The 27,897-nt window shown below is 33.5% G+C and overlaps 1 protein-coding gene and 1 long non-coding RNA gene across 2 annotated transcripts in view; one reads left to right on the forward strand and one right to left on the reverse strand.

Annotated features, from left to right (window-relative positions):
• The window catches only part of ara (araucan), a 232,405-nt gene that overhangs the window by 141,472 nt on the left and 63,036 nt on the right, over positions 1-27,897 (reverse strand). The window lies entirely within an intron of this gene.
• Positions 24-14,014, forward strand: LOC141448623 (uncharacterized). The gene is made up of 3 exons (XR_012455174.1): positions 24-959; positions 11,167-11,688; positions 13,668-14,014. It is a non-coding gene; the product is annotated as an uncharacterized lncRNA (long non-coding RNA).

Raw genomic sequence — 27,897 nt, forward strand, 5'->3', positions numbered from 1 at the left:
CTACTGTTTCCTTAACATCTCCAGATAAATGTAACGGCTCTGTGTACATCATCTTACAATGCATTTATTCCTCAACTTCCTTTTTATTTTATTGAGTATGTGCGCACTTAAATTTTTTTATATGTAACTTTTTATTTTTAATCTAGTTGGCACTTTATACTATTTTATTTATAAACTTCCCTACAATGTATTTTACTCGTTCTTTTTGGTGGTTAACCAATCAGAGAAGTGTTATCTAACTAAATCTATGTTCGTTAAACTGGTGTCCTTCAACGTTTGTCCAGATTATATCTACATCAACTGAGAATAAGTAGTATCGAATTAGGGTGACCAATTTTTTTCCTCCAATAAATTTATTTGTAGAAATAAAATTTCATGACAAAAAAACGTGCATTATCTGCGTAACCTACTCCCAAATTTGCATGAAAAAAATTGTAATTTAACTAATTTTGTTAATATGAAAAGGAAATTACTGGATTTAGGAATATTCGAATAGAAAACTTCCTTCTACATAATTCAACGATGAAGAGGCATACTTTGTATGTATAACCAAGTATAATTTCCGTATATTACTTAATTTAGTAATTAGATCCCTTTACAAATTTACAAAATTAGTAAAATTACAATTTTGATCGTACTTTTAGGTGCAGATTACGATAATATAGTCAGTTTTTATTTTACTACTCCAGCATACGGACTAGTTCCATGCTGTGCATTACTGGTTTGATTTTGTTCATGAATATAGTTTTGTTCTGTATTTTTAAATAAAGTAATATTGTCAGTATTTAACAAGAAAATAGAAATAGAAATAGCACAAACTCAAAATTAGATTGTAGGAGTGATTTTTTTATTTTGTATTTTTATTGGGAAGTGTTTTGTCAAATTTACAAGAAAAAGTGGAGAAATTGATGAATTTCGTTATCATTTTACGATGGAGAAAACCACGTCTAAAGTGCCAAGTGAGTGAAATAATATAATATTAATTTGCACTAATTGGTTTGTTAGGTTCCTCCATGAAAGAACAACTTTACAGTAAGTATATATTTTTGTGACTTTTGGAATATGTTCGAAAGGTAAGCATGGGTTTCTTAAATAACTACCCTTAATATTCTCCAGCGTGAGTCGCAGATACAATGTACCAGTCAGTACACGACATTTTTGAGGCCTGCTATCGTCAGAGAAAAGACTTGCTTCTGAACGCATCAAGATTTTTTGCCCTACACAATGAGAGGTTATACGTTACATCATCTTCATAAATTACAGCCAACATCTGGAGAGTACAGAATAACTAGAGTGGGTCTCGCTAAGAAGTTACATCTGACTGAAAGGGTTTCTGTTTGACCATGTTTATGATCCGAGAAAGGGTTTCATGTCGGTCGAGATCTCAGAGAAGAATGCAGAGTCACTGAGTTTTCTACTCTTGATATGATGATGGTTTGGTTACTGCCTCCAGCAATAGTTCCATTATCTTCCTTTCAACATCTTGTCCCTATTTAGCACTCTCTTGTCCAGGAACCAGCAGAGATCAGATCTGCTATAAATGTAACACTAAAATCAAGTATCTGATTTGAAAACTATTCATTTCTTGGCCTCAATTCCTTTAAAAGTAAATATTAGACTGATACTGATGTAAACACGGTATTTAATAAGGAAATAATCGCTCAACTTTAGCTTATTCACAAAATGTTTAAGTAAATAAAAAATGGCTGTTCGTGAGATTTGAAAATAAAATTATCATAAAATTGGAATTATTTACCAAATTATTGATGTCCACCATAAAAAAAGAGAAAATATTGTCTTTGAAAAGATAAATGCACGACTGACTATATAGCTAATGTACGATAATATATTTAGCTAAATCAGCTAACATGTAAAGTTATCAGAGAAGTGGGCCACTGGGGATCCCATTCTATGTAAATCTGTTAGTCAGAAGGCAACATGTAGCTGTTTGCGCGACTGATCCACTTCTTTGTGCATTAAATTTGAAGATCCTTGTAACAAATTTAAATACTAATTGCAAAGAATATTCATTGAATTAATACACTTTCTATTAGGAGAAAATTATATAAAATTAGTTTTTTTTTTAATATCAACGAACTCTTGTTAATGTGCAACATCCACGTTATTATTTTGAAGTTAATTTTGTCGTATTGAAAGGCAACTTTTAGTAGAAATGCACTAATAACCAAACTACAATACAAATGTAAAGAAAGATTTTGAGAACATCGTGCAATTATTAATTTATTTTAAAATTTTTGTATGTGAACACTCACACGATCTTCTCTTACTGCAGTTTATGTGATTAAATTTTATGAAACGCAGAATTTTTCGGTTAAAAGATAGTCCATACTTGAAGATACAAAAGAAAAAACAATAAAGATTCTGTTGCAGGAAGCGTGGCATAACATCCTTCATAGAACTATAATAATAGCATTGTACCCTAGAATACGTTTCGAAGTTAAAGGCATAACACAGGTAATGTCAAAGTTAAAATAAACTCTTCTGGTGGCTGCATAGACAGCTATTTACAAATCGTTAAAACCACTCTTGACGATCCAGACACAATTATGGAAATAGATTTGATGTTCATGAAGATAAGAATTCATCCTTAAAAGCTCTTTGCTGAAAAGCTGAACTTCACTCTTCCATACAAACTCCGCTTGAATAAAAGCTTCCAGAATGATGATTCAAATCTGCACATAAAAATAACAAACCAGTGGTTCAGTGTAACAATGTTTAAAGAATGGCTCATTTGAACCATTTTGGGGGGAAAAAATGACGCTAAAAATTGCTAAACACTTCTCGAAACTAATTTGACAAAAAATTTGGCAATTCAGATACATATTTAATACCTATCATTATTTATACAGGTGACAACTCGTGCATTGGGCGGAAATGGAACTTTAGAGGGAAGGTTTAGGAGGAAGAGGCTTGCTCCATCTAACTTAAATGAGAGTATTGTTCAAAGAAAAGTTATAAATTCGCGTTTTCATTGAATGATTATAGTTTTGAGTAGTGCTGCACGAGACCGAGACGAGGCGAGACTTTATGCAGTCTCGATCTCGGTCTCGGTCGCTCAAGTCTCGGTCTCGGTCTCGGTCTCGTCGAGATATCTCGGTCTCGGTTTTTTGAATTTTTGTTTAAGTATTAAAAGCGGTTTGCTATTAATAATCTTTTCAAAAAATGTTATTATTTTCTAATAATTATTTTAATTTATATATTGTTAACGAAAATGTGTGTAAAAGTAGACAACTACTTACACTTCAATACATCATATATTACTATTACTGTTATATATCTTTATATAATTTCAAAAAGATGTTAAAAACGCGCCAAATGAAAGACCCAAATAACATATCTGCCTGCTATAACGAGTCGATTCGTGAAATAAAAAATACACCTCCCAACAAACTTCCCGCTCCATTAGTTATGGCTGTTGGTGAAGATAAAGAATCTGATGATTCACCTTTTGACGACGACGACGACTGCATCAATATTTTTGCACCATTTGCTCAAAAATCAGCAAATATCACCGAAGCATGGAAGACAGAAATAATTAATTACACCAAATTAGACCAAGCACCAGTAGACGTTGACATTTTAGAATGGTGGAAAACACTTGAGAATTCCTTCAAAAATTTGTCTAGAATGGCGAAAGATATTTTTAGTATCTGTGCAACTTCAGTGCCATCTGAAAGATTATTTTCGCAAGCTGCGTTGATAATGACTATAGAATATCTTCTCTAACTTCTGACTCAGTAAAAGCTCTTTTATGTATCAATGCTTGGGCAAAGTGTATCTTAAAAACGAAAATTTGTGGCAATATTTTTTAGGTGCGTAGATAGTCTTTTTTTTCAAATTCACTAATTCCAAAATTCTAAAATATAATTCAAATAATATCAAAGTTCAAAGTATTAGATTATTAATAGTAAAATTTATGTAATTGAATGAATGAATGATATGAATAGTGAAATTTAGTGAATTTATGTAAAAATTATGTAATTCGAAGGGGGCCACCACGATAGCCGAGCTGTGCAAGACCTGCGAAGCTAATGTGTATTGTGGTACTGGGTTCGATTCCCGGTCTTAGGCCTTGGATTTTATATAATGGTTAATAAAAGAAATTTACAGTAAAGTATGTTTGCTAGTCGCCTCCGTCCGCGACACCTAATTGGTAGTTGGACGTAAAGCCCCGCCTGAAAAAATAGGCGATTACTTTACCTTGCTTACTTATGTAATTCGAAGTCAAATAGATGTAGTAATATTGAACATATATAATAAAATCGTATCTTTTAATAATTAATTCAATACCCGTAATGATTATTTATTAATAAAGAACACGATTTTATAATTTTGTAGCTAAAAATTAATATTTGAAAAACCGAGACGAGACCGAGATATATATCATGTCTCAATCTCGGTCTCGGTCTCGGTCTCGGTACCGAGACCGAGACCGAGATTTGTCTCGTTTCTCGTGCAGCACTAGTTTTGAGAAAAAAATTGGAGCCCTTTTTGAGAAATTTCCCCTTAAATCCGGAGAAAACTGATCAGTAAAATGGAGATTCCGTTTTAGTTAATTTTGTCTACAAGTTTTTTGTCGGTCTCATCGAGGCACCTAAACCTAAAATAAGTAATTGGGAATTTCCTGATTCCTTGTTACACCAGGACTAACAGATGGGAGTGTTGACCACAGTTAGTGAAGAGGTATGTTCGTAGTTATCCAGGCAAGTAGATAGATGAGATGTGTTGAGGTAACGAGTGAAGATGACCGCAGTAACTAGGCCAATCAGCATCTCACTCAAATTTCTCCTATCCTAAACTGAAATTTCATCCTAATTAGATTTATTTTTAGATCGCCAAGCATTCTAATCCATGTATAAACACTCCCTTCAATATTTGCAGTTCCAAATTCTTCGCCGAATAATCAGTATTCCATACCGTATTCGTACAGTTGCATGTAATGCTAGTCTAGAGGCATTATTTTTATATAATCAGAATCTTAAATGTAACCCACAATTACGTGCTACATCTAGAAACAGAACAAAACCTAATATTGTGTAAACATTCCAATTACTCAGTGATTGTGATTTAAAAAGGACAAGGAGCACAGGATGCTTAATCATTTATGATTCCTTGCACTTGGAATTTCGCTGAGACATTTCATACCTTAAAAAATTTAAGTAATGAACTTCAACAGAAGCCACTATCACTGCCTGCTGTAAACATCTCAAAAGACTTTTTCTTACTAATTCTCATAGTTCTAATTCTCAAATTTTGAACAAACAATGAGCATTTAAGTCATATTTAATTCTTACTAGCGTTAAAAAGTTTTTTAAAACTGTGCCTCTTGCCCTGAAAGAAACTATTGTAACCCTTCTCAGAAAACATCTCTAAAACTAATTTAAAAAAAAAAAATAAGTTCAACGTATAAGAATATGGTAAGAAGGAGAAGAAGTTTGCCAAGAAGGAGCCATTGTCTAGTAAAACTCCAAAAAGTGGACAATCCCTGAAGTAAAGAGGCACTTCTGGAATTGTCCTCAAACTCGGAAGTTGAATAACAATTATGACATCCTCCTGACAAGTGATAGGACCGTACACTACACAAAAATGACGCTTTAGAGGCAATCTATTCATTCCGCAACTAGAAGAACCCCTAATCAAATTCTACAGGGCAAATTAAAAAGAAAAAGTTATACATTTTGATGCTTTTGATTACCATACACAGTTTAACTTAATTTACAGAACAAATCTCCAAAGGTTGAATAAAGAAAAAGATCAGGTCTGCCAACTTAGTAAATTAATTTCTAATTTGATTATTATTATTATTATTAAAGAAGCAAGACAATACAATGGCCTTTTTGGGAAAGGTTAACTGCCCATCTTTCCCAGAAGTGTCCTTAATCGATAAATATTTCAAATGAAGGTTGTTATCCAAGTATAAGCAATTAGCACATACCGTTTTTGAAAAATCGTGGGAACCATTTTTAAAAAAAAAAAAAAAACGTAAAAATCTACTCAATATAGCGATACCTCCGCTCGATTGATTTCAGTCAATATCTTATTGTGGTATTCTCTGATGGTATTGTGAGCTAAATATCAAATTTAAAGTTTTCATTTTTGGGTTACAATGGATACCATTCACACGCACAGCAATTTTTAAAAACCGCTTCTCAGATTTAAGGCACCTTTAAACGGATATACCATTAAAATGTCAAAATCGAAAATCTTTAAACTTTTTCTCACTAATATTATTGAAGGCTTGAACAAATAAAATTATTTTGACGATTGTTGAGGCAAATCGCTAAAGTTATGTAACTAACGGTAAAAAACGATTCTCACTCGGTATGTACGTGAAGAAGAAATGGGCATATCTGTTTCAGTAATTCCAATTGTACAATTGTATATCATTTGATGTAGAAGTCATATTATGAAATCAAAAGTATAGTATCATTGTTCTCAGAGAACACTGTATATAGATATCAAAGTGATAAATCTATTTTGAATGCAAATTAGCTGAGGATACATGATGGACGCTTTGGGAGTGCCCCACTTTATAACCTCACTTATATGGAATTAAGATGAATAAGTTTGTCTTATTATTCAAACTTACTGCTCAGTCAAATTGTTATTTAAACATTATTGATATTCGTTACTTAATTACAAACTGTGATTAGTTTTCGGCATGGAATTTCAGAATGATATTGGGTAGAAACCTCTAGATTTTTAAAACTGAAAATGCTCGAGGACTGATGGGATCTTCGTAGAGTTTACTAGAGATCTTTTTCTCAAAACTGCGCTTCAGGCAGTTACTACGAATCTTCTAATTAGTTTTACTTAATATTATTCTTCGCAATAGAATATATGTATGTTAATAGTGCAGATATTTGGTTTTCTCGGGATGCACACGTTTTAGGTTACCTGAATCCGAAAAAAAATGTTTTTTTACTTGTAAAACTGATAGCATAACTCAAAAACGAATAATCGTAGGGTGTTTAAATATGGCATTTGCTATGATCGCGCCCGATAATAAGGATTAATAAAAAAAAATGTATTTCTTTGGGAAATTCATTTTTAGAAGATTTCTAAGGAATGATGGTTAGTAGGCTCCTCATTATAGTTTATAGTTTATTTAGTGTTTTTCAAACTTAGGTTGACAAACTTGGTTTTGAAATTTCGAGTTTTAATAAAATTTACAATGTGACTTTTTTTTTAAGGAGATTTCAATACGGCATCTTCAAATGAAAACCCTCACTTTGATTCAAACACAAAACGGTCTCACGTGAGTTTAGAAGTAAAAGAAACCTCCGAAAGACTAATGTTTGAACTATTCAATGAACCAATAACCTCTGACAATCTGTTTCAAATCGCTGAAGTTCTTTACCGTTTGTATTTCTGAATTCAGCTAATTATTCAGTATGTTTTCCGTTGAATCATCAGAGAGTTGGTATATAGAATCATTCTAAATCTCTTTATCGAAAGAGGTAATAAAATAACTTTAGCCGGGGTAGAACCAGCAAATCTCTCTGTAAAACAAAACGAACCAGGTTAACCTCAAAGAAGAAACAAAATCTCTTATCTATTCGCAAAAATTGACCATCACGTTCAAAGAAACTAAGTTACAGCATCCGCAGATTACAAAAATGAAATAACCTTAAAAAATCCAAAAAATATTTCCTATTAAACTTCTAAAAAAATATATATATATTTACAATTAATAGTTATAAATGAATTTAGTAAGTTATTTGCCTTTAAATCTTGATTTTATTTTTTCACGGTGACAAATGATCAAGGCGGGCTGCCAACTTTTAAATATATAGACTGAAAAAATAATCGTTATTTAAATAAATTATTTGTATTATGTAGTAGATTTATTTTTGTATGAAATTTGTGACTGCATCACTGACAAGCGTGTCCCAATAAAATTTAAAAAATATTTCTGGCATGAAACAATGACATTCATAGTTGAATTTACGGAATTAGTGAATACTAATTTTAGATCTTCAAATCAACTCAACCTGTAAGCCTGGTGTAGCTTCACCAGTGGGTTCAATTCAGTTCAGTTGAACTTCCTTCAATTCCACCAGTTCGTAGTTATTTCACTAAGTTAAAAGTACTTTGTACTTTTCTAAAACCCTAATTCGAAAGATTTTTTTCTCTATATTGAACTGGTTAGGTTTAAATTAGTAAATTAAATAGTTGACAGCCTCACTCATATCTTTTTAAAACTTTTTGGTTAGAGATGAGAGTCAAAAACCAGTCGATTATCTCATTCGGGCAGGAAAAAATCTTGGATGAGAACCCAATCACCGATTTAAAGTCAATAACTGAAAGAATAATGTGCGTTAAGAAGGTTGTTAGAATTATTCTGCAATTAGTTAAGTTCTGATCTGATATGGATTCAATTATTAGATAGTTTTGTTAAATTACTTTTCTCTAAAGTATTGCAATTCTGTGGTTTTCGATTTCATGTTTTAAACGAGAATTTTAATTTCCTGTTTTTAGCCTCGAACATTAGAAAAAGTGTTTTCTAAAAATTAGTTCGGCTCAGAAAATACGAAGTGGATATCAACCATAATGCAAAAACAGAAAATAATACTTTTTCTGCAACCATGTAGGGAAGTTCTCATTACTCAATTAAAATCAGCTGTGTAATGCCCAACTTCCCACACTAGTGGGAGGAAATTCCCATTAGTGTCACTTTCCGCACAAGTGAGTGGAAAAACTTTATTGTGCTTCCTTGATATAAGAAGTTTTGTTATTAACATAAATATTTTCTGTAAAACTTTAATAAGCTCATTTAACGTAACTAAATAATTAAAAAACGAATATTAAAAAATAAAATAAAAATTGAAAGGAATATAGAAATAAAAATAATACTTTAATAAATAATTAGATATTTTTAATTATAACAGTTAAAAAGGTTATAGTGTTACCTTATAGAAATTTAAAATGGGTTCTAGTGATGCCTGTTTAGAAAACACTCCTCCATCAATAAAAGAAACAGCAGAAAATGTAATAAGTAATGTAAATACGTAAGTAATGTAAATAATTGTAATATAACAATAAATGTTTATAATAAATAAATTACTTTTTGTAGACTGTAAAAATGAAATTTTTAATTTTATTAGTTAATAAATGGTTGCAGAAAAAATATAATTGTAAAGTATTTTCCTCACACTCGGCAATTTTCACTTGCACTCGCATCGCTTCGCTCGCTCGTGCGTGCAAACCCTGCCTCGCTTGTTGGAAAAGTACTACTTTCCACACTTGTTAAATAAATAACTATTGTTTTCTTTAATAATTAGTGTAGTTGCCACTTTCGCACCAGGACAGAAATATTTTGAGCTTTTTTAGCATCCGAAAGTGACACTTTACTTTAATTTCACTCACAAGCCTAACAGCCAATCAATTTGCACATTTCAATGATTCCAACCAATCAGGTGGCATAAGAGCAATATTATCCCGTGATCATAGTAAACCCACTAATTGTTTGATAATGTTAAGTTATTTCAACCATATCAGCTATAATATATGAAGAAAATCATAGAACATTTAATTTTAAATATTTTACTTACTGAAATAAATAAATAGGTAAATACATTCTGTTTTGAAAAGTATAGATTGGGCAAACTTATTAATTTAATACATAATCTATCTTACTCCAATTATTTTGTTCGTGAAATTATCCAGTAAAATACCATTCGGGCAACAATTACTCTCAGGTACTCTATTGCGTACTCAGAGACACTCAAAAAAATAATCTCTTATTGTGATATAACCGTTGATTCGATTTCTCGTTTTTGGATTTCTTTTCAATAACAGCGCTAACCAGTTTCTTGAATTAATTTTACTAATTGCACTCACTGAGACCGATAACTTTCATTTCAAACCTTTCCTCATGATTATTTTATTCCAGGGCAGTTTTGGGGAAAGCAAAGAGAGCAAGATTGCTAAATCATTCTTAAGTGCAGCCTCATCAACTTATAAAATTAATAAAAACTAAGTGTATAAATAAAAAATCAAATTTGAAGTATACAAGAAGTGCCAAATTACTTTTGACGATTTGAATATATTTTTTACGAGGTTGGAATTATTACTTTATTTGACTACTCTGGCCAAATTGGTTTTTCAAAATTATCTTGAAATTTTAAATTAAAATTTATATTGACGTCAATCTTGCAGATTTTTTTCTTAATTTATGTTTACGATTCTTGATTAACATAAAGGGTTATTTTGTAATATATACATATATTTCTGGATACAATGTTTTTAGTATTTCTACTTTTGTATCTATAATTGATTGACGAAGCTTGTTTGGCATGTTTTGATATTATTACAGAACGTCCTTATTTAAAAAATATCTGTATGAGTGATCAGGATGCTGTGAATGTACCAAAACAATATACGAATAGTATGTATTGCCACCTCACTTTAGTTTGTAATTCTAATAACAAACTTTTGAAGCCTTCGAACATTTCACTTAACTTGGAGCTGAAATTAACAATAAGGTTAGTGATGGAAAAAGAGAAGAATAATAGCTGATAACAAGAAGTCTCCGACTGACCGACTAAAATGAAGCTACATAAGTCGCTGGGGAGACCATTACTTCTCTATGGGGCCGAGATGTGGACTCTCAAAGTAGTGGACCAGCAGTTTTGAAGAATCTCCGAGAGGAGAATAATAAGAGGTATACTCGAAACAGTATGCAATGCAAAGTACTTGCCGAATTAGGTCCAACCAAGGGGACCTGGTATTTCATAAAGTTCCAGTACGTTTCATTAAATCCAAAAGAATAAGCTGAACTTGCAGAAAGACATGTCATCCTGGTTTATGAACTGCGAAATGTTGTAAGGGTTGAATATGAATGTACACATTTGTAAGTCGAATATTTGGGAACAGGAGTAAGAGTTGTGTGAGGTTGCGCCTTATTTTTTTAATGAACAGACCGGCCGCGACTTTTGATCTATAACTCTATCATTATCAAAATGACTTCTTCAAAATGTGGCTCTTTATGATCCTGCTTGCCTCTTCTTATAGCTCATTCAATCTTAACGCACTTTTTTCTTTCCTTTATCACAAAAGTACGCTCATTACTATCATTTTTCATCTAACAATTCATTGCAGAGTGGGGAATAAATCTAAAGAGGTTCTTTTTTTTTTGTCTAGTTCTGTGAAGAAGAAGAAGAAGAAGAAGGAGGAAGCTATTGAAGAAAAAGATCGAATAAAAATCGCTAGCTACGCTTACGGCATATTCTGAAGGACGCCGGAGTCGTGGTGGAGACTAATGGCGCCCTGTTGTGTGACACATACATAGCTGGTCCTTTTTTCCAACTGCATTTGGTACATATAAAAGCATTAAGGCAAAGGTTGGCTATACGGACGGACGGACCGGGAGTTGGCCGGTTTGGTGCTTGGTGCTTGGGATGGGCGGTTTGGTGCTTGGACTAAGAAAGAGGCGACGGCTAGTCCGCATCTACTTATACTATAATTCAACCAGCTGAACAGGAAAAAAGAAAAACCTTCCTTCTACAACGTACACAAGCACACTCTTGCAAGACGTAAGAGTACATACATATATCTACGATTCAAACAACTAAAACAATACATACGTTCTTATAACCAGTACATACCCTCCATCTCTCTTTAAACCAATTGGCCATTAATTTTCATGATCATCTTTGTCTTCAGGTAAATATATTACGAGTAAATATATTGCAATTAGTTTGATTATTAATATTACCTTTTATCATTCACTATTTCAATAATTAGACCGGCTAATAAACAATAGTTTAACTAATTTTCATTCAATTGTGTTAACAGAACAGTAAATTGATGCGTACACAAAGTAAATTAATAGAATATTATGCATTTAAAAAAAATGGAGCTTCTCATAACTTGTTATCTTGACAATTCTATAATAGATATAACTAAGCAATTAATATTATTGAATTAATTACTGAATGCCGTTGCATGACTTTTACTCCTGGACGGACTATGCTAACTTCTCTGGATCTGAATAGAGTTTCACTTCTTACTGCTGACCATGTAAACTAGTCAGGATTATAGATCGACAAAGCTGTCACATGGAACACCCACTAAAGACAAGAATTCAACAAACGATTTAAATTACTATCCCTTAAACTGGAAGACGATCAACACTACTAACTATATTACAAACAACTTATCCGCTTAACGATACTGAATCTATATGGAACTATGGGATTTAACTGACCCTTCTAATTCAATCCAAAAACTCTAAGAAGAAATGTTAATGCTCACTTATTGATGTCAAACCTAACTGTAATGCTAAACCTCGAAAGTTTCTCACTGTAAAAACTCATTGGTCGGCCAGCTTGGTTTCTCTCCCCATCCTTGTGTAACTCACTTGCTGGCCTTGTGGCACTCTAAAAGAGTTACTGAAGAGTTAACAGGCGTTAAATTAGATGGAGTCTCCCCTCTAGTAAATCGTGGTCATTATTAATTATAGTTTCTCTTGTTTAATCCTGTAATTAACTTACCAAAAACTTGAGAAAAGTGAGCAAAAAAAATTAAGGATGATAATAAATAGTTTATTGTACTTTTAATAAAATTTAAGCAGTAGACAAAGCGTCAATTTATGAGCGATTATTCCACCACTTACTCGCAGCTGCTGCAAGAAAATCCAGTTCTACAATAAGGGCTATAAAGCCCTAAATGAGAACAATCAACCAGAATTTATATTAGGCAAACTGAAACAAACCAGGAAGACCTATCAGATGTGACATATTTCCGGGTCACGGGTATCCCCAGACATGAGTTACCTGCTGATAATGTTCCATTACAATTTCATGTCTTTTGACCTGTACATCTTTTCTAAACCCATCTTAGACATCCGGTCATCCTTAGTTAAACATTTTTACTACCTGAATTAGACCACATTTCTCCATACATATTCGACCATCAAGCAGCACAACATGATATTGGCAGTGTATTTAAATATGAGTATATAGGGTTCGTGACCATAAATTGTTAAACTTAGGATTCAAGATTGGCGAGGAATCGGTCAAAAACAAAACAAACTCGTCTTCTTGCCAACGTTTCGATAAATATATTGTCAGGGCGTGGCTATGCGGGTTGGTTGAGTTACAGAAACTCTTTTACAGTTACAGTTACAGTTGAGTCACAGAAACTGTAACTCAACCAACTCACATAGCCACGCCCTGAAGAGGACCATATATTTGTAGAAACGTTGGCAAAAAGACGAATTTGTTTTGTTTTTGACCGATTCCTCGCCAATCTTGAATCCTAAGGTGTATTTAAATTTAAACCCTCTTATTATGTATTACCTACCAATGTTCAAGATGAAGGTTATGATGGGTTAATTATCTTTCTATATTATCCCATTTTTATTTTTATTTATTTTTTACTTCAGTTTCGACCTTATAAATATTATTAGATCTTCCCTCCACAACTTGTCAATCGATTCCTCACTGTTCATGACTATTTCTTTCATGGTTTCAAATTTTTGGATCAGCATTTTTTCGTATCTGAAATCGCTAATTTTTTCAAATTCTTAGTTGACCCTTCTTCTCCTTCTACATTTCTCAATTGACTACGTGGTTCATATTTCAAAGAACCCTTAAAACAATAACTAAGTTTAATTAATTTTAATTTTATTATTTGTACAGAATAATTACGATTGTTTATTATTTTGAATAACACGTACATACCCTATATAACCTCCCTCGCACGGTCAGCAAGGGTAGCACGAGACAGTGAAGTAAGTGAAGTTTCCACACCAAACTGATTAATCTACTTCTGATTATGGAGGGAAGACCGAAACCGGATTGGATACCATAAACATGCGTCCTACGTCAGATAAAACCAAAGATGTTACCCACCACGGCGGTCCTAACCACATTTTCCACAATATTTTGGCTGAATGATAGTCTTCTTCGGATTTTTTACTGCAATTATATAATTTTTACAATTATACTCGTAAATTGTCAGTTTTTAAAAAATATTTTAACCAATATCAATATGTGTTTTTTTTTAGTTGTGGATTAACATTTCTTTTAAATAGTTTAAAATTGTTATTAAGTAGAATAAACTCGTCGCTCGAAGCGGAAGTGGCCTAGAGATCTACTGATATGAGTGCAATCCACTGAGAAAAATCAGCTAATAATTTACTTGATGCAACATTTGTTGCAGTTGTAAATATCACTAATAAAGTAAACAAAAAGTAGAATAATAATGCGAGACTTTAGATACTTTGTGAAACGTTTGTTTGCACTGGGAGTGAGTACCCCAAATTATGTATTGGCATTGGAAACTGGGATGCATTCAATATATCATTATACGGTGAAATTACATTGTGGTTACATAAAAAAGGTCATGAATATGAGTCCTAGTCGTTTGCCGTATATTGTAGCTAGGGAAATAATTAATAAGAAATTGTCTTGGTTCAGCGATTGGTCGAGATGGGATGAGTTATATGATTGTGGCATGCGGGCGGCGGTCATAGAAAACAAGGGGGAAAATAAAATTAAGAAGTTATTAACCAAAATAGATACGGTGGAAAGAAATAAGAATTTGGAAGCATTGGCATGCACTCAGTATCACACTCTTTATGCAAAATTAGATTTTAATTTGAAGGAGAGGCAATACTTAAAGGATTCAAATAACTTAAATTTTATGAGAATGATTTTAAATACAAGAGCTGAGCTACATCAACTTAATCACAGACAAGGTAAATCTCCAAATGAAAATTTAAATAACTGCAATCTGTGTAACTTACATGCAATAGAAGACCACTATCATTTTCTGGCGATTTGACCAATTTTAAAAGAGTTTAGGGTGCGGTACTTTGGCAAACGGATTCTTAATGAGGAGGAATTAATACTGATATTAAATGGCAAAGATTGGGATAATCTGTATGGCTATGTGAGCACAGCGTGCAGGTACAGAGCACTAATAGAGTCAGAATTCAGTTAAAAAAAATAAAATGGCTAGATCTGAATAAATTTAATATTTAATGTGTAATTGTTCTGAGATGTGGTTGATTGGAAACTTAGCAAATGTTAGGGATTTATTTTTACTTTTGTTTACTGTGTATTTTAATATGATTCGCTTAGTATGAACTAAGAAGTTTTATTTAATTTTTTGTGTATGATAATGTTCGTTTTTGTACAAGTATTTTTTGCAACTCTGGCAGACGGTACTACCATTGCCATTGATGTTTTATGTTTTTGTTTGTATTAGTATTATAATGAGTTTCTTTTTCAAATAAACATCTTTATTATTATTATTAATGCGAGACCAAAAAGGAGGATACACTACGTTCAAGTTCGAACTATTTGCTAGCAAAATATGTAAGATTTATTGCCCTCTGAATAATCTATAAGAAAGAGATTATCTTGTTTTCAAAACTACGAGGTAATATCATAACAGACTGATTGCTTTCAAACTGATTGAGTGGCAACTTAGAACCACCCAAACATGTGATATTTAAGTAAAGTGAGACTACAGAAGGTACAAAAAAAAAGAAAGAAGGGCATTCGAAGGGTTGACGCCAGACCTAATGGGTCTACTTTACCTGGTTTCAGTTTCACGCTTAATTAGCTCGAGCGGAAGTTCTACGTCAACGAGGGTATTTAGAAAGGTCCATGCCTAGGCTGTGCACAAAATTAACGAACTCATTTTAACACATAATTATTAACTATATTTAACAAAATGTGGCAATTATTATATTTTTCTTTAATTTATTTAAATATTTTTAAATATCAATGGTTTCTTACAGTTTAAAATGTTTTCTTTCGTATTTCCATCCATTTTCGAAGTTTTTTTTATCCAGAATGACAATCTTACGAGGGTCGTTTGAAAAGTCCGTGCAAAAATAAAAACTACTTAATTTTTTGGGGTAAATCTTTTTTATTTTTCAACATAGTCTCCTTTTAGGCTTATACACTTCGTCCAACGCTGCTCTAGTTTGTTGATCCCTTCCGAATAATAGGATTTGTCCAAGTCTGAAAAATAGCCATTCGTTTCTGCAATCACCCCCTCGTTTGAATAGAATCTTTTTCCCGCCAGCCATTTCTTCATATTGTGGAACAAATAGTAGTCCGAGGGTGATCCACAGTGACGAAACGACGCTTAAAGTCCTGCGGATTCTTCTGGAACAGCTGCAAACCGTCCTTGCAACACTTCACACGATCTCGTTTTTGGTCAAGCGTGAGCAATTGCGGCACCCATCTTGCGGATAGCTTTGTCATGTCCAAATGTTGATGCAAAATATTATGTACCCGTCATTCGAGATGCCTACAGCACTAGCAATCTCACGCACCTTCACTCTTCTGTCATCCATCACCATATCATGGATTTTATCAATGATTTCTGGAGTAGTAACCTCAACAGGGCGTCCAGAACGTTCAGCGTCACTTGTGCCCATATGGCCACTCCGAAAATTTTGAAACCACTTATAAACTGTTCTAATCGAAGGTGCAGAGTCACCATAATGTTTATCAAGCTTCTCTTTAGTCTCCTGAGGCGTTTTGCCTTTCATAAAGTAGTGTTTAATCAACACACGAAATTCTTTTTCTTCCATTTTTTGAAAATCACTCGACTTCCTCGATTCAAACGAATGCCAAACACAAAGAAATAGACCGATCTGGCTGAAACTTGGTGTGTGTTCTTCCAAGAGATGCTACTAACTAAACATAACCTCGATACGCGCCAGTAGTGCTATCTCTCTGACTTTGCACGGACTTTTCAAACGACCCTCGTACTAATAAAATTTTATTTAAGGAAAAGTATTAAATCTGTGGTTAGTATACTGAATTCCAAGGCAGAGATCACAGGTTCGAATCCAGCTGCTCTCTTCCTAGATTTTCTCTTTCTAGGATCTTCTTTCAGCTTGCAGGTCAATGATCGAGAGGGTTGTCTGTACGGAGAGAACAATGTCCAGGAAGGACGACATTGCGCTGAAAACGTTTCGGACAACCCAATGACCTCAGATGTTGACGCGCGCTTTAAATTTAAAAAAAATAATAATTATTCAACTGATTTAATAAAGTTTTTGAAAATTTTTCAAACATACAAATGTAGATAATTTTCTAATAACCATTTGTAGCACACAAAGAAAACTAAATAGAATTTTACATCATTTTTTATTTCTGTAATTTATCTTACAATTACAGACTATCAAGTTAACTAATAATTACGGTTAATAAGCTATCTACCTTAGGTCTATTTCTTGACAATTAGTAGCTACAAAAAAATATATATATTATATGACAATACAAGAAGGCAAGTGAATGTATAAGTTTGTGTTATTAATATTTAACAAAACTCCGTAGACTTTTGAGTGTATTACTAACTTTACTTATAATCACGTATAAAAATAATCACTTATTCTGAAAAGGTTTCCAAATTGTCGTGAGCCACTTCCACAATGTTCGTTATCACGAAAAATCGTGAGTAATATTTATATCATAGAGCGCATAAACAGTAGAATATTGAATAGAAGTAACTCATTGCTAATTCTTTTCGAGATAGAATATAAGAAAAAAACAAAAAATTAAATAATTAAATGTCAGTGTCTGGACAATCAAGATTTAACAGCTCTTCAGATTGAACCTTGTCTGTTTGTCCATATTTCTGCAGTATACGAGGGTCGTTTGAAAAGTCCGTGCAAAAATAAAAACTACTTAATTTTTTGGGGTAAACCTTTTTTATTTTTCAACATAGTCTCCTTTTAGGCTTATACACTTCGTCCAACGCTGCTCTAGTTTGTTGATCCCTTCCGAATAATAGGATTTGTCCAAGTCTGAAAAATAGCCATTCGTTTCTGCAATCACCTCCTCGTTTGAATAAAATCTTTTTCCCGCCAGCCATTTCTTCATATTGGGGAACAAATAGTAGTCCGAGGGAGCCAAGTCTGGAGAATAGGGGGGATGGATGTGAAACGAGTTGGAACCCTATTTCCATTAATTTTGCGACCACAACTGCTGAGGTGTGAGCTGGTGCGTTGTCGTGATGGAAAAGGACTTTTTTGTGGGCCAATCGTGGGCGTTTTTCTTGCAGCTCGGTTTTCAAACGGTCCAATAACAATGAATAATATGCACCTGTAATAGTTTTACCCTTTTCCAGATAGTCGATGAGGATTATTCCTTGCGAATCCCAAAAGACAGTCGCCATAATCTTTCCGGCCGAAGGAACGGTCTTCGCCTTTTTTGGCGCAGATTCCCCCTTGGTAACCCATTGTTTAGATTGTTCTTTGGTCTCAGGAGTGTAGTGATGTATCCATGTTTTATCCACAGTGACGAAACGACGCTTAAAGTCCTGCGGATTCTTCTGGAACAGCTGCAAACCGTCCTTGCAACACTTCACACGATTTCGTAAGCGTGAGCAATCGCGACACCCATCTTGCGGATAGATTTGTCATGTCCAATAGTTGATGCAAAATATTATGTACCCGTTCATTCGAGATGCCCACAGCACTAGCAATCTCACGCACCTTCACTCTTCTGTCATCCATCACCATATCATGGATTTTATCAATGATTTCTGGAGTAGTAACCTCAACAGGGCGTCCAGAACGTTCAGCGTCACTTGTGCCTATATGGCCACTCCGAAAATTTTGAAACCACTTATAAACTGTTCTAATCGAAGGTGTAGAGTCACCATAATGTTTATCAAGCTTCTCTTTAGTCTCCTGAGGCGTTTTGCCTTTCATAAAGTAGTGTTTAATCAACACACGAAATTCTTTTTCGTCCATTTTTTGAAAATCACTCGACTTCCTCGATTCAAACGAATGCCAAACACAAAAAAATAGACCGATCTGGCTGAAACTTGGTGTGTGTACTTCCAAGAGATGCTACTAACTAAACATAACCTCGATACGCGCCAGTGGTGCTATCTCTCTCACTTTGCACGGACTTTTCAAACGACCCTCGTAAAAAGACGAAAACTTCTTAGAATTTTTTTTTTTTTTCGGCATTGGCTTTCGCCATACAGCTAGATAAAATACAGCTAATGGATGGATCAGTACTCTATATTCCTGCCATCCTTATAGCTCAACCGAAATTAAAATCACGTAATCCTTCTCTAATCATTTTCTTCCATTCATTCTAATCGGCTATAACTTTTAAATACATTCATAATTCATTGCTAGCTCTGCTATAGATTTAAGCACATAGTAGATGTTGGTGGAGAATATTATGTCTTCGTAGCGAAATGGTGCATCTAAATACCTGTATATATCGTCAAACATTCGTTTCCTTTCTACTAGATAACGTGGACATATCATTATTACATGTTTGAAATCCTCCTCCTCATTGCGATCTAAGCAATATTTTTATTATTTTTTAATAAGAATTTTTTTTTAAAAACGTTAATTTCAATATTAATTTTCTATTCAAAATATTAATTGCTCTTTTATTAAATTATCATTTTTGTTATACAACAGTCTTCCGGACAAAATAATTATTTATTTATTTTAATTAACAACATCTGTCAACATGTGAGGTCAATGGCACTTTCCTGTGTACTGTCGGCCTTCGGTGTACCTTTATTTTAGAAAACCACATCACCGGATAGCGAGCTGTGAGCAAGGAAGAGTAAGCCTAAAAGCAAACCGTTGGGTTCGAAGCTAGGTCTCCATTAAGAGTCCACAGATTAACCATGAAGCATCTATGGAATAATTATTAATTTTAACAGATCAGCAATTTTTTGATTATTTTTTTTTTTACTTTCCTCTTATAGGTAACAAAATTATAGCGATCTGTCCACTTCGCGTTTTCACCAGAAATCAATTTAAAGACCTTTTGAGTCCAATAAAGTTATTTTTAGAAAACGATCCATGTGTGAGGTTGAACAAAATATCTCAACCAATAGAAACTGCAAGAAGATGAAACTTGATATCTAGCTTGGTCCTGATTGGTGGCCATGAATGCAACATGGCGATACCTCGACCGGCAGTACCACGTCAATGATGGCATTCTTCTTTTTTTTTCAATTTCCTAAAAAAAGACTCCATCGATTTCCTGTATACTATGGACACTCATTGTATCCATGGTAACTTCTATTTGGAAATTTTCCCAGAAAAAATCGAATTAGGGCATTTCTGGAAGAGAAAATTGTTTAGGGTTTCCTTTAAAGGGCAATCTTACGATAATTCCACAACTGATAATACCACTTTAAAGAATATGGTTTAAGCAACTTTAAGATTATAATTTTTTTGGTAACAGACGATGTTGCTCCTTTTAAAATATTTAAAATGTTATATATAAATAAAAATATCGTTTAGGTAATCAAATAATTTTAACAAATTTCTCTATCTGTATAACAAGAACTAAATGTAAAGTTGTTTTTTAATATTACATAGTTTTTAAAAAAAGGATTATCAAATAAAGGGGAGAATCATAAGAAGAAAAATTCTTATTATACTGCTAACTATTAAGAATATTATATTATATTATATACTATTATACATACTATGTTATACTGTTAAACATTTATTGTATTTTAGAAGCAATATAATCCAAGGCCTGTCCTAAAATAAATTGTACCAAACTGAAAGAACGCAATCCAAGTCCTTTAAGATCCAAATACTCAGAGTATTGCCCATTATTCGTTGCGTTTAGAAACTAACTATTGTATATATGTTCTTCTTCTTCTTGCTTGCCCATGAAGGACTCTAGTTCCTTCAATTTTCTAATCAAGTCACGAGATTTATTAAGGTAGTACAGGATAGGGTTGTCGGCCCTACGCGCAACCTCCGAAACAATTGAAGAACTTGGATTTAAAGGGGTTACACCCTTAGCCGAAGCTATCTTCAAGTTGTGAAGTGTAGTGCCTTGGTGTGCTTCTTTACGTGAACTTACCATAAGTATACTGTGTTTCCCTATTGGTACAGTGAAAGTTCATGGGGTACTGAGCTAGGAACCCGTGGGATTGCAATACCCAGTAAGCTGCCAGGAAAAGCCGTCGCCCTGCGAGAAACTCTAATATGTGTGATGCTTAAATCACTGATACTGAGAATCTACTGATCCAATCTTTACCGAATTATTTGGATTCACAAACACAGTTTGAATTTACAATTAACTAGGCTGTTCAGAATGATGAATGTTGCTGTTCAAAGTTCAATGAGCTATCAAAGAGATAAATAATTGTGTCTAAATGATACTCTGTGAATAATGAGACTGAAGAGATCCGCCAGCGGTGACTAGAAAGAGAATAAACGGGTGTGTGACGGTTATTAATCTTTGATATTGATGTATGTACTCCTGAGATAGGTAGGACCACCTCTTCATTTATCTATTGGTAGTTCTTTATTAGTTTAACAATGGATTCACTACCTTAAATATGGCAAGTTGTCTTAAATTAAAATCAAAAGTGTAAAATATATGAATTGTCGTTAAAGGAGATAAATTGATAGTAAAAGAACGGCAGTAAATATTTTAAAATGAAACGAATACAAAGTAAAATAAAGGAATATGTTGGTAATAAAGTAAGAGTTTATTCATGATTGCTGCACCAAGAAACAAGTAACTAATATATAGTATTAAGAAATAGAGAACATGAGGAGGGAAACGGGCTGGAGAGTGCATGTAATCCAGACTAGAAGCGGGAGTCAACCTTGTGGCCTGATTTAAACTAAAGTCAACATCAACAAACTGTGAAATCTCTTACAACAACACCACCAAATTACATATCTACCCGTTTCTTCTATTGTTTGGATAAATTTTAGATAGATTTGCTGGGCTAGCTAAATTGAAAACAAGATATTCATTCAACATTACAAACTTCCTGGTACAAGTGTGGCCACAATCGTAAGGACGCTTTCGTTTGGAGAAAAACTATTTCTTACAATTACTTCGTTTTGCTATTTAAATCGAGACAGAATCATATTTTGATTTAGGTCTTTAGAACCTACCAGTGTATGCATAAGTTTTTTCTGGTTTAACTAAGTGATGGCGCCAGCGAAAAGTACGCAGCGTATTAATTTGACACATACGTCATTTTGTTCGTCTGACATTTAAAACTACAAACACACACAAGTTGAGTCTGCCAAAAACTAGCGTCTTTGTTTTATCGTTCAGTGATCATGTCGAGTTTTGTGCCTGGAAAAGAACATTTTCCTTATTTAATCAAAAGAAAAAGGCTGTTGAAAGTCATCGTTTGCTGGTAGAAACATATGGTGAACACGCTCCATCGATTAGGACATGTGAGACATGGTTTCGACAATTTAAAAGTGGTGATTTCAATGTGAAAGACAGTGAGCGCTCAGGTAGACCACAAAAGTGCGAAGACGAGCAATTGCAGGAGTTATTGGATGATGACCCAACTCAAACTCAACGGCAATTAGCAGAAGCATTACATGTATCACAAGAAACAATCAGCAGACGTTTACGAGCAATGGGAAAGATCAATAAATTCGTTAAATGGGTCCCACACAATTTGAATGAACGTCAAATGGAAAATCGCAAAGTCACTTGTGAAATGCTGCTTCAACGCCACGAAAGGAGATGATTTTTGTATCGAATTCTGACGGGTAACGAAAAATGGGTTTATTTTGAAAACCCGAAGCGGAAAAAATCTGGCTTTCACCTGGCGAAGCCGGTCCATCAACACTAAGTCCAAATCGCTTCGGCAAGAAGACAATGCTCCGTGGTGGGACCAGAGCGGTATTGTGTATTATGAACTGTTGAAGCCTGGCGAAATTATTAATACACAACGCTATCGCCAACAAATGATTAATTTAAACCACGCATTGATCGAAAGACGACCGGAATGGGCCAGAAGGCATGGCAAAGTGATTTTGTTACACGACAATGCGCCGTCTCACACAGCAAAACCAGTGAAAGACACCTTGAAATCGCTTGGATGGGGCATCCTTCCGCACCCGCCGTACTCCCCAGACCTGGCGCCATCTGCCTACCACCTCTTCGCATCAATGGGGCACGCGCTCGCAGAGCAGCACTTCAGCAATTTCGAGGAAGTTGGAAAATGGCTCGACGAATGGTTTGCCGCAAAAGACAAGAAGTTTTTCTGGCATGGTATTCATAAATTACCTGAAAGATGGGCGAAATATGAAGAAGCCAATGGCCAATATTTTGAATAAAAAAAAAATTAATTTCCCTTGAAAATTTTTTTAACCACAAAACCGGAAAAAACTTATGCATACACCTATGTAAACCGGATTGATTTAGTTCTCACTTTCGCAGAAGACATAGTGATCCTTTCCCCTCAGACCGATCCAGTAAAGTCCACCCACAAAATAGCAACAATACTTACTCTCTTTTGTATAGTGCTGCACAAGAAACGAGACAAATCTCGGTCTCGGACCGAGACGAGACTTGAGCAACCGAGACCGTGACCGAGATCGAGACATGATATATATCTCGTCGAGAAATCTAGGTCTCGTCTCGGTTTTTCAAATATTAATTTTTAGCTACAAAATTATAAAATTGTGTTCTTTATTAATAAATAATCATTACGGGTATTGAATTAATTATTAATAGATACGATTTTATTACATATGTTGAATATTACTACATCTATTTGACTTCGAATTACATAAGTAAAGTAATGCCTATTTTTTCAGGCGGGGCTTTACGTCCAGCTACCAATTAGGTGTCGCGGACGGAGGCGACTCGCAAACATACTTTACTGTTTTCTTCTACTAACCATTAAATAAAATCCAAGGCCTAAGACCGGGAATCGAACCCAGTACCACAATGCACATTAGCTTCGCAGGTCTCGCACCGCTCGACTACCGTAGCGCCCCCTTCGAATTACCTAATTTTTACATAAATTCACTAAATTTACTATTCATATCATTCATTCATTCAATTTCATAAATTTCACTATTAATAATCTAATACTTTGAACTTAGACATTATTTGAATTATATTTTAGAATTAGTGAATTTGAAAAAAAAGACTATCTATGCATCTAAAAAATATTGCCACAAATTTTCGTTTTTAAGATACTCTTTGCCCAAGCATTGATTCATAAAAGAGCATTTACTGAGTCAGAAGTTAAAGAAGATCTTCTATTGGTCATTATCAACGCAGCTTGCGAAAATAATCTTTCAGATGGCACTGAAGTTGCACAGATACTAAAAATATCTTTCGCCATTCTAGACAAATTTTTGAAGGAATTCTCAAGTGTTTTCCACCATTCTAAAATGTCAACCTCTACTGGTGCTTGGTCTAATTTGGTTTAATTATCTATTTCTGTCTTCCATGCTTCGGTGATATTTGCTGATTTTTGAGCAAATGGTGCAAAAATATTGATCCAGTCGTCGTCGTCGTCAAAAGGTGAATCATCAGATTCTTTATCTTCACCAACAGCCATAACTAATGCAGCGGGAAGTTTGTTGGGAGGCGTATTTTTTATTTCACGAATCGACTTGATATAGGAGGCAGATATGTTATTTTGGTCTTTCATTTGGCGCGTTTTTAACAACTTTTTGAAATTATAAAGATATATAACATATGATGCATTGAAGTGTAAGTAGTTGTCTTCTTTTACACACATTTTCATTACCAATATATAAATTAAAATAATTATTAGAAAATAATAACATTTTTTGAAAAGATTATTAATAGCAAACCACTTTTAATTCTTAAACAAAAAGTCAAAAAAACCGAGACCGAGATATCTCGACGAGACCGAGACCGAGATTTGAGCGACCGAGACCGAGACGAGGCGAGACTTTATGCAGTCTCGATCTCGGTCTCGGTCTCGTGCAGCACTACTTTTGTATAATAGTCCTCAAATTGTGGTTTAATATTCGAAAATGCCAAAACATAACTTTTAAAAGAACTATTACCTAATGTAAACCTATTTTAGATTGTATTTCTTGGAGAAATGCGATACCCCCGGAATCTAAATTGTCAAACGACTATCGCGTAATCTCCATACAAATCTCAAAACACAAAACTCAAAACTGACATTAAAAATCAAGTTACTAATTTAATAATCACTCCTGAAATCTGTCTGGAGTTGTAAACTGGAACTGTGGTATCTTTCAAGCTAAATATAATCTTCAACAAGCTAAAATTCGTCATCGAATAACCAATACTCCATCTATGTATCCAATAAAAACATTTATAATCACTAAAACAAACCATTCATCACAGACTTCATCTCAGCTTGTTAATTTTCGCTTCTCTTATTATCCCAATCCTCGAATTCATCGCCTCTCTATTCTTTATTCCTCCCCTACAATCCTGTTCGACGACTGGCTGCGCAACTTTCTCGGCGTTAGGAAATCAGTTAATAAATTCCGCTTTTGGCGAGTCACCATTTAACTACCTTCACGTCAATCTTGTGAACTTTATACACCACTCAGCATGCAATCGGAAGTGGCTACTACTCTTATTGGTGCCAGTGCGAAAAGTAAGTGTATATGTCGCGAACAGCTAGCTTCCGCTCTCAAAGCCTGAATTATTTTGAATTATCGGGAAAACCAATCTGCCGCTTTTCCATCTATGTATCCAATAAAAACATTTATGATCAGTTAAATAATCCATTAGGGTATTGATCCATACAGTTTCCAGAAAAACTTTTGTTATGAGTAGTTCTGGAGCTAGGATTCGGTTGAACAAAGAATGTCATGTTGTAACTCGACACCAACTATTATATGTATTATTTTAATTTTAGAATCAATTATATTTTGTAAATCGTAACTGTGATAACATCGGAAATTCGTGTTAATGATCACGCCATATTTTTTGTTGGCCTGCTTTTGGGGAAATCGAGATAAGTAGGAGTACATAAAGTCTACTTTTTCAGACGGGCTTTTACTTCCAACTACCGATTAGGTATCGCAACGGTGGCACATACTTTACTTAATTTTCTTATAAAATAATTTATTAGAATTAGGCCCTTGAATCGAACGCAGTAACCCAATATATTTCAGTTTTGCAAGCCACGCCTCCTAACCTCTAGGTTTCCGTGAAATGTAATTGTCTTAATAAACCAAATAAATCATAAGAATATTTCGCTTATATCTTATATTTTTAGCTTTCCGTTCGTTAATCTAATAAAATAAATTACATTTCTAGACTTCCAAAATGATCCGAAGCTAAAGATCCGCGGCAGAAAATAGATAAATTTTAAAATGGAAATTAATGCTACGCCGACCCAATCAACTCTTTTGAGAGACTGCACTAATAATTTCCTTGTTTACCCAAGTTTTTTTTAGATAATAAATCATTTAAATTAGAAAATAAATAAATAATCGATTCTGATGACTATTTTGTTTTTTTTTTAATTTACAGACTGTTATTAAAACAATCTACTTGATCATAATCAAACATTTAGATTAGTACAAGTTGGTTATACTTGATTTATATAATAAATCAATACTTTGCGCAGTTCACAGAGATTTATTTGTAGCGCCATCATTTAGGAAATTTAAAAAAAAAAAAAGAAAAAAATAAATACCTATTTATAATATCTAGTGGGCCTAGGTTCAAAGGTTAAACAAACCATGTGGTATTTTAATTTAGTTAACGTTGGCCTTATTAAATTTGACTTTCTAACGTTTATTAATTTGTACAAGGAACTAACTTTGAGGGGAATAAATTAAATCGTTAGAGTTATCAACGCAAGTATAAATCTTAAGTTTCTTAAATGTTATGTATATGTTTTGTTTCCAAATTATAGAGGTAGTTTTAGTTTAATTTTTGGTGTGGTTTTATTTCCATTTCTTTAATTTATAAAAAAAAACCAATAACAGTAATTATCGGCGTTGATAAGTAAATAAAAGAATTCTCGTCCCTAATTTGTTAGGTTTTAAAACACAATATTACAAAGCAAATTATTTATTTTTAGCATTCCACTGGTGTTTATCAGAAGCTTCAGAAGGGCATCAATGGTATTTGAAATCTAGATGAGCAATAAAAAAAGATTTCGTATAGAAGACTTTCTCTGGCCATTGTCTAACGTTTGTTCTGTTAAATTGAATTATATTTGACGATACAGGTTCTATTTACGCACAATTTCGGATACCTACTTCTAACATAGAAACACAACTGGAGTCATTCTCTCAGAAAATAGAATGGTGTTTACACAATTCCAGAAATCTGTTATTCGCAAAGGCTTTACGCCTCTCAATTTTATTTGCGAAAATTTCCTGAGCCACGTGAAGAACTGTGGACGTTTGTTTGGAAGTTGTTTTAAAACATTTTTAATTTTCTGAATATGCTTCATAAGCAAATAATTTTCTTCATAAGTTCATAAGCAATCCTCCATTTTTCTAGGATGCTTACATTGTGCCCTAAATGGACCAACAGCCAATAAAAGAATGCAATATAAAGCTTCGGCAGATTTGAGATTACCTAAGCTTTTTAGAAAACCATGAAGAAAATATAAGCTGAACGTTGACTATTGCAGTAGATTAAACAATACATAAATGAAGAATAGAGATCCATTCTAAAAAACAATTCAGGGAAACAAAAACACTATGTTAGAACAATGGTCCATTAAAAAGAAGAGATTAAAGAATACTTTGAAAAGGTTTAGATATCAATTCCCAAAAACCATTTAGGGAAAGCATGAAAACTAATTTTGAACTTATAATTAATTAAAAAGAAAAGATAAAAGAATTCAATATGAAGAAGTATTAGAAAACAATTTCCAAAAATAACTTGGGGAAACAAAAATGCAAATTTTAATTTAAAAGTAGATTGTAAAGAAAGAATCAAAGAATAAAATGTAATACAAATATATTCCGTAAAAAATTTGGAGAACCAAAGAAAAGTAATATTGAACTTGAAGTAGATTTAAAAAAAAAGAAATCCATTCTAAAAAACAATTTAGGGAACCAAAAAACACTAAGTTGGATCTGTAGTGGATTAGAAAAAAGGTTAAAGAATATATTAAAAAGGTTTGGGTATGAATTAA

The sequence above is a fragment of the Rhodnius prolixus genome, unplaced genomic scaffold (genome assembly GCF_049639745.1).
Source record: "Rhodnius prolixus isolate KJV_2025 unplaced genomic scaffold, Rpr scaffold_2, whole genome shotgun sequence".
NCBI lineage: Eukaryota > Metazoa > Arthropoda > Insecta > Hemiptera > Reduviidae > Rhodnius > Rhodnius prolixus.